Consider the following 20,306-nt stretch of genomic DNA (forward strand, 5'->3'; position numbering starts at 1 on the left):
ATGGCTTCGATAATCTTTTTAATACCGGTGGCCGTTGTAAAGTTGGTTGAGCCACCAGCTGCTGTGTCAATGAGTTGCTTAGTCTTCATCCGAAGACCATTTACAAAATTCTGCATTTGCTCCGTTGCATCCATATTATGTGTAGGACAAGCAACCAACAATCGTTTAAACCTTTTATACGCATCTCCAAGTGACTCTCCTTCCTTCTGTTTAAAATTCACTACGTCGTACCTCTTTCGGATGTACACAGAGGCCGGAAAGTACTCGTTGAGAAAAGTTGTCTCCATCTGTTGCCAAGTTGTGATGCTTCCAGCAGGTAAAGAGTAGAACCACTCTTCAGCATCTTCTGACAATGTAAACGGAAACATGACCAGCTTCTTAGCTTCCTCAGAATGTCCCTCAATCTTTAACGATGTAGTCATAGTCAGAAACCTTTGCAAATGCTTGTTGGCATCTTCGTTAATTTTTCCTGCGAAAGGTCTCCTTTCTAGTTGCCGTATCGTTGAGGGGTGAAGTTGAAAGTGGGCAACATTGACTGGTTGATTCACAATTGTCATCCTTCCAGGCGGGGCATTTGCTCCTCCGTAATCACCTAATAGTCTCTCCGCAGGAGGTGGATCAGCTGCCATAGTTTCAGGTTCGGTATCAGAATTTCCAGAATCAGAGTGTTCCGAATGAATAGAAACGGTTCCCTCTTTCTCAGAATCAGAAACTATCAGCGGTTCTTCTGTTACTTCCAGTCTATCGTGTCTGGCTTTTCTGATTCGTGCTCGCAACGATCGTTCTGGTTCTGCGTCAAAAAGAAATTCAGCTGAGGCCTTACCTCGCATAAAATATTAGACAGTGGTTAGGATAGGCAAAGTGAAATACACAAATAAAATAAAGTAAAATTTTAGTTGCAGAGCAACAAAATTCCAATTGAATAATTATTAACAGATAGTTTGGCAGTCCCCGGCAACGGCGCCAAAAACTTGATCGGGAAAATAGCAAGTGTACTATTTTACCGATGTAGTAATAAAAGGAATTATCCTGAGTATCGATCTCAAGGACTGCGTAGGAACTATCAGTGTTGATAATGATTCAATTAAACAAAATAACCTTAGGTTGGTAAGTGAAGAGTGAATTTGCTTTGTAAAATATAAAGGTACAACAGAGATTTTTGAATGCAGAAACGTTAAACATGCTAGATCAAGGGTGTATGAATTGCTCTGAAATAAACTTAATCCTTATTTTATGATATCTATGTTCTAATGATTCAATAAGGTTCTCAAGAGAAGTTTCCCCTAATTCCTTAGCCAGAAACCATTAACATTCTATTTTAAATCCCAATTCCTTAGCCATTCAAAAGAATATTAATCCCATGTATGAATATCAAGAATTTTCCATCATCGCTATTAGATCCTCATTCCTAAGAGAAATTAGCGATGTTGTTATACACATAGTGATAAAGGGATTTGTCAGACCTCCTTTACCTCCAATTCAATACCTAATTTTCCAATACGGCAAGCATTACACTCGTGTTATAACAAATTGATTTCATAAAAACATAGACATTCATAACATTGTAGGAAAAAGGTTCATTACAAAAGCAATTCAGGGACACCCCCCTAGCATTGGGGGGTTTAGCTCATGATAATATTCAGAGAAGGTACAAATATAAGATTAGACATTACAAGAGATTAGATAGCTTCGATCTTCAATTGCTTCCGCGCTTGATGATCTCCGTTCTTCAAAAATCTTGATTCTCTCGTTCTCTCTATTCCGTCCCTTTGTTTGTCCTTCCATTAGGTCTAAATAGTGTGGTACACATTGCAGCCAGGCCAAAAAGTCAAAAATGCCCTCCGGGATCACTTACATGAGTGAAAACAAGAAATCGGAAACTTCAGCGCACCTGCCAACACGGGCCGTGCCAAGCAACACGGGCGGCCGTGTTGGCTCTTCAATTATTTATTTTTTTGATTTTCCTTCAGACCTGCTGACACGGGCCGTGCCAAGCAACACGGGCGGCCGTGTCAGCCCCCTGGTTTTTGTATGGGAAAAAGGTTTTCTTGCAGCACGGGCCGTGTGTCGCATCACGCGAAAAACCGGCGGGAAAAGAAAGAAACAACAGAGCCGCCACCGTGCGTTATTTATCCCAAAAGAGGGAAAGGAAACGCTCGAAGTAAACCTGGGAAAAGACGTGGTCTCGCGACCAAAGAGAATGGGTTCGGGAGTCGGTTATGCGAAGGGAAGGTGTTAGGCACCCTACGCATCCGTAGTACTCTACGGGATCCACGCACAATAGGTAGGAAAAATGGTTGCTAAAACACTGCTCAAACACACACACACTGGCTGAAGGAGACAAAAGAAACTGACTGAAACTGACTCGGCAGGACATCGTATCCTGGGCCTACTTAGTCTATCAGGCATAGACATCAGAGTCGAAGTAGTTCGGACCGGGGAAACGACACATGCTCGCTAGGATATCGCATCCTATGCATACGTATCTTCTCGGACGAGAGAAGAATCAGAGCATTCGTAGCTCGGCTGACACGCACACAAACAAACAAGACACAGGCAAACGTGGAGCCCGAATGCCCATCGTTGGACTTATATCAGCATCCGAACCAACAAACACACACAGGAAACCAACTGCCAATCGCTGGACTTATGTCGGACTCCAACCAGAACACACACAAGGGTGGTTAAGACACAAAGGGTTGAAAAAGAAAAAGGGTGCCCGGAGAGATCAGCTCAATCTCCTGCCTACATACTTCATCTGGTATGAAGATCAGGGCGATGTAGTTCCCCTACGCAGGGACAAGGATCTAGCCTAACCAGATAACAGAGGGAGACACAACTCTAGGGAGACTACGACTCGAGCCTAGATGTTGTCATGCAAAGTCAACCCTAAGTTAAGGTTTCTAGCTAAATGGCACAAGGGCCAACCTATCCTAGACACGGCTTGCACAGGAAGCAAGGGTCTCGATTGCAACTAGGGCAAGAGAAAGGGGAGGTCTCGATCGCAACGAGGGCGAGAGAAAAGAAAAGGCTCGATCGCAACGAGGGCGAGAGAAAGGGGAGGTCTCAATCGCAACGAGGGCGAGAGAAAAGAAAGTCTCAATCGCAACGAGGGCGAGAGAAGAGAATTAGATGTTAGTGGTTAGTCAAACTCGGCAAGACATCGCGTCTCGTGCCTACGTATCTCACCTGAACGTGAGAATCAGAGTTGCCGTAGTTCGGCTGGCAGGGAAAAAGGACTCGATCGCAACGAGGGCGAGAGAAAGGGAAAGTCTCGATCGCAACGAGGGCGAGAGAAAGGAAAAGGCTCGATCGCAACGAGGGCGAGAGAAAGGAAAAGGCTCGATCGCAACGAGGGCGAGAGAAAGGAAAAGGCTCGATCGCAACGAGGGCGAGAGAAAGGATCGCAACGAGGGCGAGAGCAAACAAGGATTAGTCTAAACTAAACCTATCTTGCACAAGCAGCAAGTCTAAGCTAAACCTAAGAGGCAAAGCAAGCAAATACAATCACAGGAAGCACACTCTATATGCATACAAGAGGCTCACACAAGGGTTAGGCACTAGGGCCAACTGGAATAGGGTAAGTGTGCTCTTAACCTTGCCATTGAGAGGCTAAGGTGAAGCAGATGAAAGGATGAAGTGAGGATGAGACCTCACAGCTCTTATCCCTGGCCAGGGAGAGCTAATAGACAAATGAGCATGGGTCCAGAAAGTGGGAACCCTTCTATACTCGAAGGCTCTGACACTGTACACTTTGTACAAGATCTTGGGTTTGTATCCCAATGCATCAACACACAGCAGTGTGAGCAGAGGGATGACACAACAAGAGTAGTGGGGGATAGATTGCATATCCCTAACTTCCACCAATTGCCTTACTTGAAGGACTTTTCCTGCTTGGGACAATTTTAAACACACACAAGCATGGCCTCTTAAGGAGGACTTCAGACAATTTGCCCGGTCAAATAACAGACCGGGTCTCCAGACTACATGAAGTAAAAGAGATTATACCTCAAAAGCAATTGCTAAATAGCAAAGCAAGCAAGTTCAGAGAACTTAAGCAACTAAAGTACCTGAAAAAGTCAAAACAATCAGCAAACAGTTCAAAAGTTTAAATCAAAAGGAAATGGTAAACAGTCAACACAGATGGTCCACTGTGCAAGGCACAAGACTCAAACACATGAGTCAAACCTACAAAACAAAGGTTAGCATATGATAACAATCAAGTTCAAACAAGTTTGAATGATCTTTGAGGCATTGGTGCTTAACCTGAAACAGGAACTCAATTGTAAGCTCAAAAGACCACTAGGACTAGCCTAGGGTCAAGGATGAAAGAAAAAGTCAAAACAGCAAAGAAAAGTCAACCAAAGTCAAGGTCAAACATTTAAGAAGCTATCACAATTGGATTCACAATCATATCATGCATCATCATCAACTCATAAGCAAAAGAAGGCAAGGCATGGCAAATGAAAGCACAAAAAAGTCAACAGAATGACTTGCATCAAAAGTCAACCCAAACAATCTCAAAAATCATCAAATAAATCAAATTCAATCCTAACATCTAGCATGGCAAGCATGTCAAATTTCATTGCATTTGGATGAGAGGAAGGCAGTCAATTAAAATCAAGAAGTCAAACCAAATTCAAGCATGCACAATGAAGGTCAACAAACATGGGTCAACTTCAAAAAATCATATCAAATTGAAAACAGATGAGAAATGAGTGAGGTTAACACCAATGCAAAGCTCAAGATGTCTAGTTATCACATATGAAATTTCATGGTCATACAATAAGATATGAGAATTTCACAAAGGATTTGGCATCATGTATCACATAAAGTCAACCATTTGACTAGGCAGGGAAGAAAATTCTCAAATAAATGGAAAATAGTTCAAATAAATCCAAGAAAAATCACAAGTCAACTAGACATATAAGAGAGGGATCATGCAAAATTTGGGGTCATTTGGATGTAAGGAAGCATGTCAACCAAAATTGGGAAAATGCACATCATTGGTGTGACACAAATTGTCACACCCTACTTCAGAAAATCATATCTCACACACCACATATGATAAATGCACAAACTTTATATCAAAACAAAGGTGAATGTGTCTAGTTTCTCCACAAAAAATTTCAGAACCAATGGATGCATCATGATTATTTCACAAAAGGATTGGCAATATGTATCATTTTTGGTCACATAACACAAACCCTAGAGCCAATTAATATTCAATGATCAGAAAAAATATTAAAAATCATGGTAAAAAACTAGACATCCAACAGGTCACAATGCAAAAAATACCATGATTTTTGGAGTTGAAATGAATTAGAAATGAATTGTTGAAGATGAGTGAACCAAATGGATGAAACATGAATAAAAGACATGGAAGGGAGGTCAAACATGGTTGACCGCGTGGCATATTGGTAAATACCCCCTTCATTTAACAAAACGACACAGCTTAGGGCGTGGCCACGAAATGTTGTGATTGGTCCATATCCAATGAAACAGTAACACAAACAACAACAGCCAATCGAAATTCAGCTTTCTGGGTTTAGAAACCCTTAGGGTTTAGCAGCAGCAGCAAGTATATTCATCTTCATATTCATCATATCCTCATGAAATAAATTCAGCCAGGGTTTTATGAACAACACAGCAATAGAACAAAGGCATTCATGTAACCTTAAACAGCAACAACCAAAACAATTTATGCAACTTTCTGGACAGGACAAGGGTTTAAACACAGCATCATGAACATCATCAATGTTCATCATCAAACAACACATTTCAAATGGAAACACTCACACAGCATGGCGATTAACAAAGTTCTTTATGCAACCACAACATAACAACAAACCAACACAATCAGTTCATGCGAAATTCTGGGACTGTTAGGGTTTAACACAGCAGGGTATTCATCATCTTCATCAAAATCAATAAGAACAAGTGTGCCCAAAAGTTAACAACATGCATATCAATAGCTTCAACAAACCAAGCACAAACACAATCCACCATCTATATTCATTAATTCGAGCACATAACAGAGAAATCCACAAAAACAAGTTTGAGCATAGAACTTCAAAACCATATTTCTCTTAACACAGTGGATCATTTTCGATGGTTTAAGGTTCATTGGCATCAGCAAGTCAAGGACTACACATGGCATAGCATGGATAAGAGAAAAGAGGGGGTCGAAAAACTTACTTGATTTGAAGAACTCGATGGAACAGTGGTTATTTGATGGTATTTGCTCAAACAGTCGAAGGTTCCAGCTCCAAATGATGGATGATGAAGTTGTTTCAGCTCAAACTTGCTTGGACATAAGTAAATCACGATCTGCCATGGGAGGTATCTTGGAGAAACAGAACATGGAGAGGCTGCACAGGTGAGGTTTGATGCTTCAAAAGAGCTCACAAAGATGGCTAGAGCATGGAACCATGAAAGCTAGCTCGAGGGTTTTGGAGTTTTGAGCAGAAATCCAAAATCGTGAAAATTGCAAGTGAGAGAGTTTCTGGTTTTTTGTGTTGGCTGCTCTTAGTCTCTAGGGTTGAAATGTGCAGAAAATGTCCTCTTATACCTCTGTTTAGCATTGTTAATCCATGTGCTAAGTTGGTTTAGTTTAAAATGAATCATTTGCCATTTTGCTAATTTGTACAAAAGTGGATATGGAGGGTGTAGCATTGCACGAATGGGCTTGGAAAGGCTGCAAACAGACCATCCAATTTGCTGTTTTTGGTCTGTACATAAATTGCTAACCTTGCTTTGTTTAATGAAGCCAATTGCAAAATTAACAAGTTTGCACCTTTTGGTCAAAATGGTAGCATGGTGATAGCATGAACACAAGCTTGGACTTGGAGCATGTTGCAAATACCATATGAAACAAATCCCAATTGGCCAAAGTGAGAAAAAATCAAAGAGTCAAAAAGTCAACTATTGGTCAAACTTGATTTTTAAATGAAATAGGTCAAAAAATTCCATTTTGATTGGCAAGGTTTTGGTGAATGAAATTTATATTTTTGGAAAGAGGAGGAAAAATGTGGTTTGTAGGAAAAAACCCCACCAAATTTGGCCTTATGGTTCATGAGTTATGGCTTGTTGAAGTTCAAGATTTTTGAAATTGAATTGATCATATCTTGACAACCACACATGGGATTTGGGAGTTCTTGGACTTTTTGAAAATGGGAGAACAAGATCTTCAACTTTCATGTTGGGCAAAAATTCATTTGAAGCTTGTATCATGATGCAAGTTGAGGATCAAGAAGTTTCCATTTTTGGCAGTTGAAATTACAGGTCCAGTTTCTATTTTTGGAAATTTTCTGATTGACTTGATTTTCTTCCATGATGAGGTTTGACATGATAGATGAGGCTTATATAAGCATGAATGAGCTCCTTCAAATCAATTCTATCCATCAAATCCCTGATTAAATCCACAGTTGACCAAGTTTGACTTTTCTAGGGTTTTGGACTGACTGATGAATTCCAAACCCTAATTCCTTGAGACCTTGACTTCAAATGATGTCCCAAGTTGTATGAACTCTTGATTATTGACCATGGTGCCCAAATTCCACAAGAATGGCCACCATTCACTGCTTTGACTGATTGTTGACTTTCTAGGGTTTTTGCCTGGCTATGCATTGACTGATGACCTCTGAGCCTTCAACCCTTGACTTGAACACTTCAAATGGGCCTCCAAGTCATGTGAACTTGTTGGACAAACCCTAGGGCCTTGGCTCCTTGAGAAACACCTTTGCTTGATTGATGGACTGATCTCCTGATCAGTTTGACCTAATTCTTGCTTGCTTGCTCTTGAGGCAACTGGGGACAATGCAAATGTTATGCAATGGATCATGATATGCTATGACTTAATATGAGATGGTATGTACAATGATAGGTGCAAATTTGAGGTGCTACAGCTGCCCCTATTCAATCAGCTGGGAACCCGAATGGATGAGAGCAACGGCTGTCAGACTTTCAGGGTAAACAGGGATTGAATACTAAGAACCGTAGAAATTTGCACCGACTGGATATAATACAGGAATGCCTGTTAGGATCGGCAAAGAAACAGTCTTGAAAGAACAATCCATCTGGAACGGAAAAGAAATCGGCCTGAATACCGAAACAGAAACGTCGACCTGGATACCAAAATAAATGGCAACACAGGGATAACCAATGCCTGAGCGTCGTAAGCACATCGACCTGATCGTCGGAAACTTCTTCGGTCTGAACACCGGAAAAAACATAAGTACATCGACCTGATCGTCGGAAACTTCTTCGGTCTGAACACCGGAAAAAACATAAGTACATCGACCTGATCGTCGGAAACTTCTTCGGTCTGAACACCGGAAAATTGGCCTTGTGCCATGAGTACATCGACCTGATCGTCGGAAACTCCTTCGGTCTGAATACCGGAAAATTGGCCTTGTGCCATGAGTACATCGACCTGATCGTCGGAAACTCCTTCGGTCTGAATACCGGAAAAAACATAAGTACATCGACCTGATCGTCGGAAACTTCTTCGGTCTGAACACCGGAAAATTGGCCTTGTGCCATGAGTACATCGACCTGATCGTCGGAAACTCCTTCGGTCTGAATACCGGAAAATTGGCCTTGTGCCATGAGTACATCGACCTGATCGTCGGAAACTCCTTCGGTCTGAATACCGGAAAATTGGCCTTGTGCCATGAGTACATCGACCTGATCGTCGGAAACTCCTTCGGTCTGAATACCGGAAAATTGGCCTTGTGCCATGAGTACATCGACCTGATCGTCGGAAACTCCTTCGGTCTGAATACCGGAAAATTGGCCTTGTGCCATGAGTACATCGACCTGATCGTCGGAAACTCCTTCGGTCTGAATACCGGAAAATTGGCCTTGTGCCATGAGTACATCGACCTGATCGTCGGAAACTCCTTCGGTCTGAATACCGGAAAATTGCATAAGTACATCGACCTGATCGTCGGAAACTTCTTCGGTCTGAACACCGGAAGAAACATAAGTACATCGACCTGATCGTCGGAAACTTCTTCGGTCTGAACACCGGAAAAAACATAAGTACATCGACCTGATCGTCGGAAACTTCTTCGGTCTGAACACCGGAAGAAACATAAGTACATCGACCTGATCGTCGGAAACTTCTTCGGTCTGAAAACCGGGAAAACATAAGTACATCGACCTGGTCGTCGGAAACTTCTTCGGTCTGAATACCGGAAAATTGGCCTGAGTGCCATGAGTACATCGACCTGATCGTCGGAAACTCCTTCGGTCTGAATACCGGAAAAACATAAGACATATTATCTAAAGCCGTCAAGACGTAGATAATACACTTGCATGGAAGATTATCCATAACCGGGTTGTAGGTTGTTAAATGAATAATCGACCGAAAAGAAAGGCATCTGGGTACCAGACTAGGTATGCAAAAGATGACCAATCAAAAGAGGATAAAGTTGCTTACTCGGAGCAAGTATCCAAAAAGAAGGTGAAGACCCAATGGGGACAATACTGCTTGATCAAGGCAAGTATCCAAAGGGGACAAGACCATTAATACCACAAAGAGGGGATTACATCTACCGGTTTGTAGGCAGAAAACCACGGAAAAGTAACCAGTCATCATCGGGATGAGCACAAAGGGTTAACTCCAACAAGGGGATGAAAGTGGGATTTTACAACTACCAGCTAGTGGGTAGAAAACCACAAAGATAGGACTTACAACTACCGGTTCATAGGTAGAGGCCAACAAAAGTAACCAGTCATCATCAGGATGGGCACAAAGGATTAACTCCACCAAGGGGAGAAAGTGGGATTTTACAACTACCAGCTAGTGGGTAGAAAACCACAAAGATAGGACTTACAACTACTGGTTTGTAGGTAGAGGCCAATGGAAAAGTAACCAGTCATCATCGGGATGAGCACAAAGGGTTAATTCCAACAAGGGGATGAAAGTGGGATTTTACAACTACCAGCTAGTGGGTAGAAAACCACGAAGATAGGACTTACAACTACCGGTTTGTAGGTAGAGGCCAACAAATTCCGCTGAGGATAAGATGAATGAGTGTCGGTTAGTGAGCGACTATTCATTTATGCCCCAGGGAAGCACAAGAGACAGCCAATAAGAAGCCGATTCAGGATCGATCTAAAAAGGCAGACTGAAACAAGACTCATCCTAACGAGGAAAGAACTCAATAAGGAAAACCCATCCCTTGTAGGGAGGGAACGGAAACAACCGTCATCCACGAGGATGTATCTCAGTGGGGAAATGGAAAGAAAGGATAGACACTTTCTGCTTAAGGGGTTGGCTCTACATGGAGAGATCAGACACACCCATATCTGCTTAAGGAAAATCTACTAGAGAGATCTTGTATTACCAAATAGCAGGAGACAACCATCAACAGATACACGGCAACAGCTGCAGCATGAGTATCTGAATGCTATGATTATGCATGTATGCATTATGCATGATGAATGTATGATGAATGCTGACAAACAGACATGCTCAACACGCAGGTCCGGGAATCAACCGTCCGGAGAGAAAACCAAAGCTGCCAGAGAGCAAAGAAAATCCACTGGGGACTGGGAACACTCATCCTGCAGGGGAGGAAAGCCATCGGAGGTTTCCGGAGGGATCGTCAGTCACAACCGGTGAACAGAGTTCAACATACAGGCGGATGCGCCACAACAACTCGTGATGAAAATCTGAGATACCGAGAAGCAACCAGATCTCTGATGAGGATACATAAGCATTGGTAAAGCTCATCATGCCAACAACTCCGCTGAGGATCCATCTGAGGGCATGACATAGTACTGGGATGTCAATCCACCGAATACTGAATCTTCAAAGAAAAACACCCACGTTGGGGGAGAGAGGAAGACTACTCTGTTGAAGAGAGGAAAGTTGAAGTCTTCAGTAAACACTCTGCTAGGGGAGCTGCCCCACAATAATGTCCGAAATAGCAAACTTGCTGGGGATGCCCCACGATAGGGCTCAAACAGCACTCTACTGGGGATGCCCCACAATAGAGCTAACTGGGATTTGGAGGAAGAATCTGTACTGCCGGGAACATGAAGATGAACAACTTCAAACAACACTGCATCGGGCAACTTCACTGAGGAGAAACCATACGAGGTTCTGCAGGACAAAGATACAGTCATGCTCGAGATACGAACAATTGTCTTACCTGTTGGTAATCATACCACCCCCGGGAGAGCACTGTGGGTCTCCTAAGTATTCTTCCATCATTGTGAATGTTCACTTTGTTTAAGAACAATTTTTGTAAATTTTGTTTATTTTGAAAACAATGATACTTTATCAATTAAAGCATGCAAAACATTTGTTGAGTTGAAACAAATAAGAGTGCAAATAATTGGATAAAAGCTCAAATTGATGTGATGGAATGGTAGTCTGCAAAGGGCGAGACTCCATAGATCTGTACAAGTTTGAAATCGGTGATGTATATTGGAGAGGGATACATTGAACATAATGACCTTTCCTCTACCATTCTGAATTTTCGATGTATTCAAAGCTTCAGTCGACGACGAATCGAGAATCCCTGACGGATGACAGATGTACAACACAGTCTTGTCAAGATGCAGTTACTTGCCAAATCCCTAATTTTGCCTAGATTGCCCCAGTGTGAGGTGCTCAATCTAGCGGGATGCAAATTCTTTTTTTTCAATGTCTCTAACTTTTGCCTGGATCGCCCTTTCGGGTTTTCAATCCACCGAGACGCTCCTTTTTGCCTAAGTCGCCCTTTGGGGTGTTCGACTTATCGAGCTTTTGCCTTTTTTTTTTCTTCTTTTTTTTTTGTTTTAGGCGAAGTATTTCTTGACTGCATCGGGAATTCACAGGAAGAGTGAACTTCTTCATCCATTGATGTAAGTGTCAAGGCACTGCCTGAAAAGGCTCTCTTGTCAACACATGGACTTATAGCTTGGGGGGTTCACTTGCCCCTGGAATCGAGCACGAAAGACAAGACTTTCTTGAGCACAAAGTCCCTCGGAACACACGAGCCTTGACCTTCTTGTCGAATGCTTTCATCACTCTCTGCTGACATAACTGATCATGACACATGGCAGTTGATCTCTTCTTTTCGATCGAATTCAGCATCAGTCAACTTGGGACTTTGAGGGTGCTATTTTTCTCTTTTGTTTTTTTTCTTTCTTTTTCTTTCTTTTGATTTCTTTTGATTTCTTTTGATTTTGCACCCTCTCTTTCTTTTTCTTTTTTCTCTTTTTTTTTCTTCTTCTTTTTTTTTTGATAATGCCCCAGCTGGCTGTTCTGCTGATTCTCGAGATGCAGTTGAGTGTGATCTTCTTTTCTCGCTCAAGAAGTCGGGAAATCTCGTCAGGAATCCCTTCAACATCATCTTCTTCCGCTTCGAATACAGGGATTCAAAATTGGGAGATGACGTCCGATCACTATGTTTAATGGGTTTAAGAAACAACCTGCATAATGATTTTGATATGAAAAGCTTTTTGAAAATCGAACAAGACAATCGTTATGCAGATGAAAAGATTGCTTTTATTCTTGTTTTTTAAAGGTTTTTTGTGATCACCAATTTCATGCAAAAAAGCAAAAAGGGAAAACAAATGGAAAAACAAATGTTTAACATGAATTTATTTGAATGAAAATATCATTGCACAAAATGTTGCCAACAATGCCATCACTTCTCCTTTTGGCATGGGAGAAGGGTTTTTAAACAAAGTGATTGTTACTCTGACTTATGAACAACTGTAGGAACGCCCACAGTGACCCAATTGTGATAGACCCCACCAGGGATGACAACTGTCAATATCTTTTGCATCAGCAGCTTCTGTTTTCTGAACAAACCTCTTTATTGAAGACCTCAGAAGAAAAGTCAATGCCGGCCCAGGATCGGCTAACCAGGAATAAATCCATCAACAGTACAAAGTCTGGAAAATATCTCTCTGAGTTCACAATTCTCTTGCTCGGGATGATCCATCAATCTGGCAGAGATGGCTCTGGTATAGTACCGGCGAGATGCGTCTTCAAAATAAATGAAGATCGCAGGGTCAGACCACAAGGCGGGAGACCGGAACAAAACACCTGCTTGTGCAAATGATGCATGAAGTGTTTATGCATATGCTTGTTTTTTTTTTTCAAAGGAACTCGAGGGTTTTATTTGCAAACTTTGAAATGTTTAAGCATTTTGATCATACATGAGAATATCTCATCAGATGTATCAGGTGAAAAAAAATTTCCCGGTTTTTTCATGTTTTGAAAATTTTTGCAAATAAACTCCTTTGAGTTCCTTGAAAATTTTCTTTTTCCTGATGATATGGATGCGGATGAATGCGTGAATGCATGAATGCAACAAACACACTCAAGGATCAAGCAATGCACACCAAACAAAGGTCGTGGGAAAGCTCATTGTATCCCTAATATCAATCATCCATTTTGGTGGATTTAGGTTTTCACCTTATCGACACCCAAGTTCCATTGATATTAACGGTACACGAACCGGCTCAAACATCCTTAATATCAACCAGCCGCTTTGGTGGATTTTAGGTTTTACCCCTGATCCGGGATCCATTGATATTAATAATGTTTGAACGACTCAACCACGAATCATGGGTTTGTTGAGAGTCACGAGCATGGAGTCTCGGTTAAGAACCACCCAAAGGGAGTGTACTAGGGTTTAAACCTGCCAGACATGTTCTATCAGAGGTTCCCATAATCATCGTTCCATCTCTCGAATATTATCGGAGGAACGAATACTCGTATTCCAAGAATATTCTCAAGAGAAACTCTTATGAGTGTAGTATCGCGTAACAATCGTATCAGAACTGACATCTGAACGACCTCCGCACTACGGTCCTAAAAATAGTCCAAGATGGGTTTGGTAAACTATGGTCCTTGGCTTCTGCGGCACATGATTGAAAGAATAATGCCTAACCACAAATAACTTGTGTGACATTATTAGTCCAACATGACCTCCACCAAGTGAATGGACTCGCAAGTCAACTGGCTAAGGAATACTCCACACCAGTCAACAAGACTATGCCATTCTCCTATCCTAGAGAGCACTCGAGTTCGGGTATAGAACTCATCTCAACTGACTCCCACCCCACAAAGAAAAACAGACAACCAGCCAGGCAGAAAGAATCATGAATATGAATGCAAACATAAGTGTACACAATAAATGCAAACAATAAATGTACATATATACAATGAATGCAATAAAATACAATAAGCAGAAAGCAACCAAAACCCTAATCCTAGAGAGCGCTAGGAGGGACTCGCTCAGGGAAGATGGACCAGCATAGGTCAACTTCTCTACATCCCCAGCAGAGTCGCCAGCTGTCGCATCACGCGAAAAACCGGCGGGAAAAGAAAGAAACAACAGAGCCGCCACCGTGCGTTATTTATCCCAAAAGAGGGAAAGGAAACGCTCGAAGTAAACCTGGGAAAAGACGTGGTCTCGCGACCAAAGAGAATGGGTTCGGGAGTCGGTTATGCGAAGGGAAGGTGTTAGGCACCCTACACATCCGTAGTACTCTACGGGATCCACGCACAATAGGTAGGAAAAATGGTTGCTAAAACACTGCTCAAACACACACACACTGGCTGAAGGAGACAAAAGAAACTGACTGAAACTGACTCGGCAGGACATCGTATCCTGGGCCTACTTAGTCTATCAGGCATAGACATCAGAGTCGAAGTAGTTCGGACCGGGGAAACGACACATGCTCGCTAGGATATCGCATCCTATGCATACGTATCTTCTCGGACGAGAGAAGAATCAGAGCATTCGTAGCTCGGCTGACACGCACACAAACAAACAAGACACAGGCAAACGTGGAGCCCGAATGCCCATCGTTGGACTTATATCAGCATCCGAACCAACAAACACACACAGGAAACCAACTGCCAATCGCTGGACTTATGTCGGACTCCAACCAGAACACACACAAGGGTGGTTAAGACACAAAGGGTTGAAAAAGAAAAAGGGTGCCCGGAGAGATCAGCTCAATCTCCTGCCTACATACTTCATCTGGTATGAAGATCAGGGCGATGTAGTTCCCCTACGCAGGGACAAGGATCTAGCCTAACCAGATAACAGAGGGAGACACAACTCTAGGGAGACTACGACTCGAGCCTAGATGTTGTCATGCAAAGTCAACCCTAAGTTAAGGTTTCTAGCTAAATGGCACAAGGGCCAACCTATCCTAGACACGGCTTGCACAGGAAGCAAGGGTCTCGATTGCAACTAGGGCAAGAGAAAGGGGAGGTCTCGATCGCAACGAGGGCGAGAGAAAAGAAAAGGCTCGATCGCAACGAGGGCGAGAGAAAGGGGAGGTCTCAATCGCAACGAGGGCGAGAGAAAAGAAAGTCTCAATCGCAACGAGGGCGAGAGAAGAGAATTAGATGTTAGTGGTTAGTCAAACTCGGCAAGACATCGCGTCTCGTGCCTACGTATCTCACCTGAACGTGAGAATCAGAGTTGCCGTAGTTCGGCTGGCAGGGAAAAAGGACTCGATCGCAACGAGGGCGAGAGAAAGGGAAAGTCTCGATCGCAACGAGGGCGAGAGAAAGGAAAAGGCTCGATCGCAACGAGGGCGAGAGAAAGGAAAAGGCTCGATCGCAACGAGGGCGAGAGAAAGGAAAAGGCTCGATCGCAACGAGGGCGAGAGAAAGGATCGCAACGAGGGCGAGAGCAAACAAGGATTAGTCTAAACTAAACCTATCTTGCACAAGCAGCAAGTCTAAGCTAAACCTAAGAGGCAAAGCAAGCAAATACAATCACAGGAAGCACACTCTATATGCATACAAGAGGCTCACACAAGGGTTAGGCACTAGGGCCAACTGGAATAGGGTAAGTGTGCTCTTAACCTTGCCATTGAGAGGCTAAGGTGAAGCAGATGAAAGGATGAAGTGAGGATGAGACCTCACAGCTCTTATCCCTGGCCAGGGAGAGCTAATAGACAAATGAGCATGGGTCCAGAAAGTGGGAACCCTTCTATACTCGAAGGCTCTGACACTGTACACTTTGTACAAGATCTTGGGTTTGTATCCCAATGCATCAACACACAGCAGTGTGAGCAGAGGGATGACACAACAAGAGTAGTGGGGGATAGATTGCATATCCCTAACTTCCACCAATTGCCTTACTTGAAGGACTTTTCCTGCTTGGGACAATTTTAAACACACACAAGCATGGCCTCTTAAGGAGGACTTCAGACAGTTTGCCCGGTCAAATAACAGACCGGGTCTCCAGACTACATGAAGTAAAAGAGATTATACCTCAAAAGCAATTGCTAAATAGCAAAGCAAGCAAGTTCAGAGAACTTAAGCAACTAAAGTACCTGAAAAAGTCAAAACAATCAGCAAACAGTTCAAAAGTTTAAATCAAAAGGAAATGGTAAACAGTCAACACAGATGGTCCACTGTGCAAGGCACAAGACTCAAACACATGAGTCAAACCTACAAAACAAAGGTTAGCATATGATAACAATCAAGTTCAAACAAGTTTGAATGATCTTTGAGGCATTGGTGCTTAACCTGAAACAGGAACTCAATTGTAAGCTCAAAAGACCACTAGGACTAGCCTAGGGTCAAGGATGAAAGAAAAAGTCAAAACAGCAAAGAAAAGTCAACCAAAGTCAAGGTCAAACATTTAAGAAGCTATCACAATTGGATTCACAATCATATCATGCATCATCATCAACTCATAAGCAAAAGAAGGCAAGGCATGGCAAATGAAAGCACAAAAAAGTCAACAGAATGACTTGCATCAAAAGTCAACCCAAACAATCTCAAAAATCATCAAATAAATCAAATTCAATCCTAACATCTAGCATGGCAAGCATGTCAAATTTCATTGCATTTGGATGAGAGGAAGGCAGTCAATTAAAATCAAGAAGTCAAACCAAATTCAAGCATGCACAATGAAGGTCAACAAACATGGGTCAACTTCAAAAAATCATATCAAATTGAAAACAGATGAGAAATGAGTGAGGTTAACACCAATGCAAAGCTCAAGATGTCTAGTTATCACATATGAAATTTCATGGTCATACAATAAGATATGAGAATTTCACAAAGGATTTGGCATCATGTATCACATAAAGTCAACCATTTGACTAGGCAGGGAAGAAAATTCTCAAATAAATGGAAAATAGTTCAAATAAATCCAAGAAAAATCACAAGTCAACTAGACATATAAGAGAGGGATCATGCAAAATTTGGGGTCATTTGGATGTAAGGAAGCATGTCAACCAAAATTGGGAAAATGCACATCATTGGTGTGACACAAATTGTCACACCCTACTTCAGAAAATCATATCTCACACACCACATATGATAAATGCACAAACTTTATATCAAAACAAAGGTGAATGTGTCTAGTTTCTCCACAAAAAATTTCAGAACCAATGGATGCATCATGATTATTTCACAAAAGGATTGGCAATATGTATCATTTTTGGTCACATAACACAAACCCTAGAGCCAATTAATATTCAATGATCAGAAAAAATATTAAAAATCATGGTAAAAAACTAGACATCCAACAGGTCACAATGCAAAAAATACCATGATTTTTGGAGTTGAAATGAATTAGAAATGAATTGTTGAAGATGAGTGAACCAAATGGATGAAACATGAATAAAAGACATGGAAGGGAGGTCAAACATGGTTGACCGCGTGGCATATTGGTAAATACCCCCTTCATTTAACAAAACGACACAGCTTAGGGCGTGGCCACGAAATGTTGTGATTGGTCCATATCCAATGAAACAGTAACACAAACAACAACAGCCAATCGAAATTCAGCTTTCTGGGTTTAGAAACCCTTAGGGTTTAGCAGCAGCAGCAAGTATATTCATCTTCATATTCATCATATCCTCATGAAATAAATTCAGCCAGGGTTTTATGAACAACACAGCAATAGAACAAAGGCATTCATGTAACCTTAAACAGCAACAACCAAAACAATTTATGCAACTTTCTGGACAGGACAAGGGTTTAAACACAGCATCATGAACATCATCAATGTTCATCATCAAACAACACATTTCAAATGGAAACACTCACACAGCATGGCGATTAACAAAGTTCTTTATGCAACCACAACATAACAACAAACCAACACAATCAGTTCATGCGAAATTCTGGGACTGTTAGGGTTTAACACAGCAGGGTATTCATCATCTTCATCAAAATCAATAAGAACAAGTGTGCCCAAAAGTTAACAACATGCATATCAATAGCTTCAACAAACCAAGCACAAACACAATCCACCATCTATATTCATTAATTCGAGCACATAACAGAGAAATCCACAAAAACAAGTTTGAGCATAGAACTTCAAAACCATATTTCTCTTAACACAGTGGATCATTTTCGATGGTTTAAGGTTCATTGGCATCAGCAAGTCAAGGACTACACATGGCATAGCATGGATAAGAGAAAAGAGGGGGTCGAAAAACTTACTTGATTTGAAGAACTCGATGGAACAGTGGTTATTTGATGGTATTTGCTCAAACAGTCGAAGGTTCCAGCTCCAAATGATGGATGATGAAGTTGTTTCAGCTCAAACTTGCTTGGACATAAGTAAATCACGATCTGCCATGGGAGGTATCTTGGAGAAACAGAACATGGAGAGGCTGCACAGGTGAGGTTTGATGCTTCAAAAGAGCTCACAAAGATGGCTAGAGCATGGAACCATGAAAGCTAGCTCGAGGGTTTTGGAGTTTTGAGCAGAAATCCAAAATCGTGAAAATTGCAAGTGAGAGAGTTTCTGGTTTTTTGTGTTGGCTGCTCTTAGTCTCTAGGGTTGAAATGTGCAGAAAATGTCCTCTTATACCTCTGTTTAGCATTGTTAATCCATGTGCTAAGTTGGTTTAGTTTAAAATGAATCATTTGCCATTTTGCTAATTTGTACAAAAGTGGATATGGAGGGTGTAGCATTGCACGAATGGGCTTGGAAAGGCTGCAAACAGACCATCCAATTTGCTGTTTTTGGTCTGTACATAAATTGCTAACCTTGCTTTGTTTAATGAAGCCAATTGCAAAATTAACAAGTTTGCACCTTTTGGTCAAAATGGTAGCATGGTGATAGCATGAACACAAGCTTGGACTTGGAGCATGTTGCAAATACCATATGAAACAAATCCCAATTGGCCAAAGTGAGAAAAAATCAAAGAGTCAAAAAGTCAACTATTGGTCAAACTTGATTTTTAAATGAAATAGGTCAAAAAATTCCATTTTGATTGGCAAGGTTTTGGTGAATGAAATTTATATTTTTGGAAAGAGGAGGAAAAATGTGGTTTGTAGGAAAAAACCCCACCAAATTTGGCCTTATGGTTCATGAGTTATGGCTTGTTGAAGTTCAAGATTTTTGAAATTGAATTGATCATATCTTGACAACCACACATGGGATTTGGGAGTTCTTGGACTTTTTGAAAATGGGAGAACAAGATCTTCAACTTTCATGTTGGGCAAAAATTCATTTGAAGCTTGTATCATGATGCAAGTTGAGGATCAAGAAGTTTCCATTTTTGGCAGTTGAAATTACAGGTCCAGTTTCTATTTTTGGAAATTTTCTGATTGACTTGATTTTCTTCCATGATGAGGTTTGACATGATAGATGAGGCTTATATAAGCATGAATGAGCTCCTTCAAATCAATTCTATCCATCAAATCCCTGATTAAATCCACAGTTGACCAAGTTTGACTTTTCTAGGGTTTTGGACTGACTGATGAATTCCAAACCCTAATTCCTTGAGACCTTGACTTCAAATGATGTCCCAAGTTGTATGAACTCTTGATTATTGACCATGGTGCCCAAATTCCACAAGAATGGCCACCATTCACTGCTTTGACTGATTGTTGACTTTCTAGGGTTTTTGCCTGGCTATGCATTGACTGATGACCTCTGAGCCTTCAACCCTTGACTTGAACACTTCAAATGGGCCTCCAAGTCATGTGAACTTGTTGGACAAACCCTAGGGCCTTGGCTCCTTGAGAAACACCTTTGCTTGATTGATGGACTGATCTCCTGATCAGTTTGACCTAATTCTTGCTTGCTTGCTCTTGAGGCAACTGGGGACAATGCAAATGTTATGCAATGGATCATGATATGCTATGACTTAATATGAGATGGTATGTACAATGATAGGTGCAAATTTGAGGTGCTACACCGTGTCAGGAGACACGGGCCGTGTTTGGCTCCAGGAATTTCCTTCTATTTTTTCTTTCTTTTTCTTTCACTCTTCCACTGTTGCCTTGGCACTTCCGACTCTTCAACTACTTCTGAAACATGCACAATACCATGGAAACGACATAAAACGCATCT

Source organism: Lathyrus oleraceus, chromosome 4, assembly GCF_024323335.1.
Source record: "Lathyrus oleraceus cultivar Zhongwan6 chromosome 4, CAAS_Psat_ZW6_1.0, whole genome shotgun sequence".
Taxonomy (NCBI): domain Eukaryota; kingdom Viridiplantae; phylum Streptophyta; class Magnoliopsida; order Fabales; family Fabaceae; genus Lathyrus; species Lathyrus oleraceus.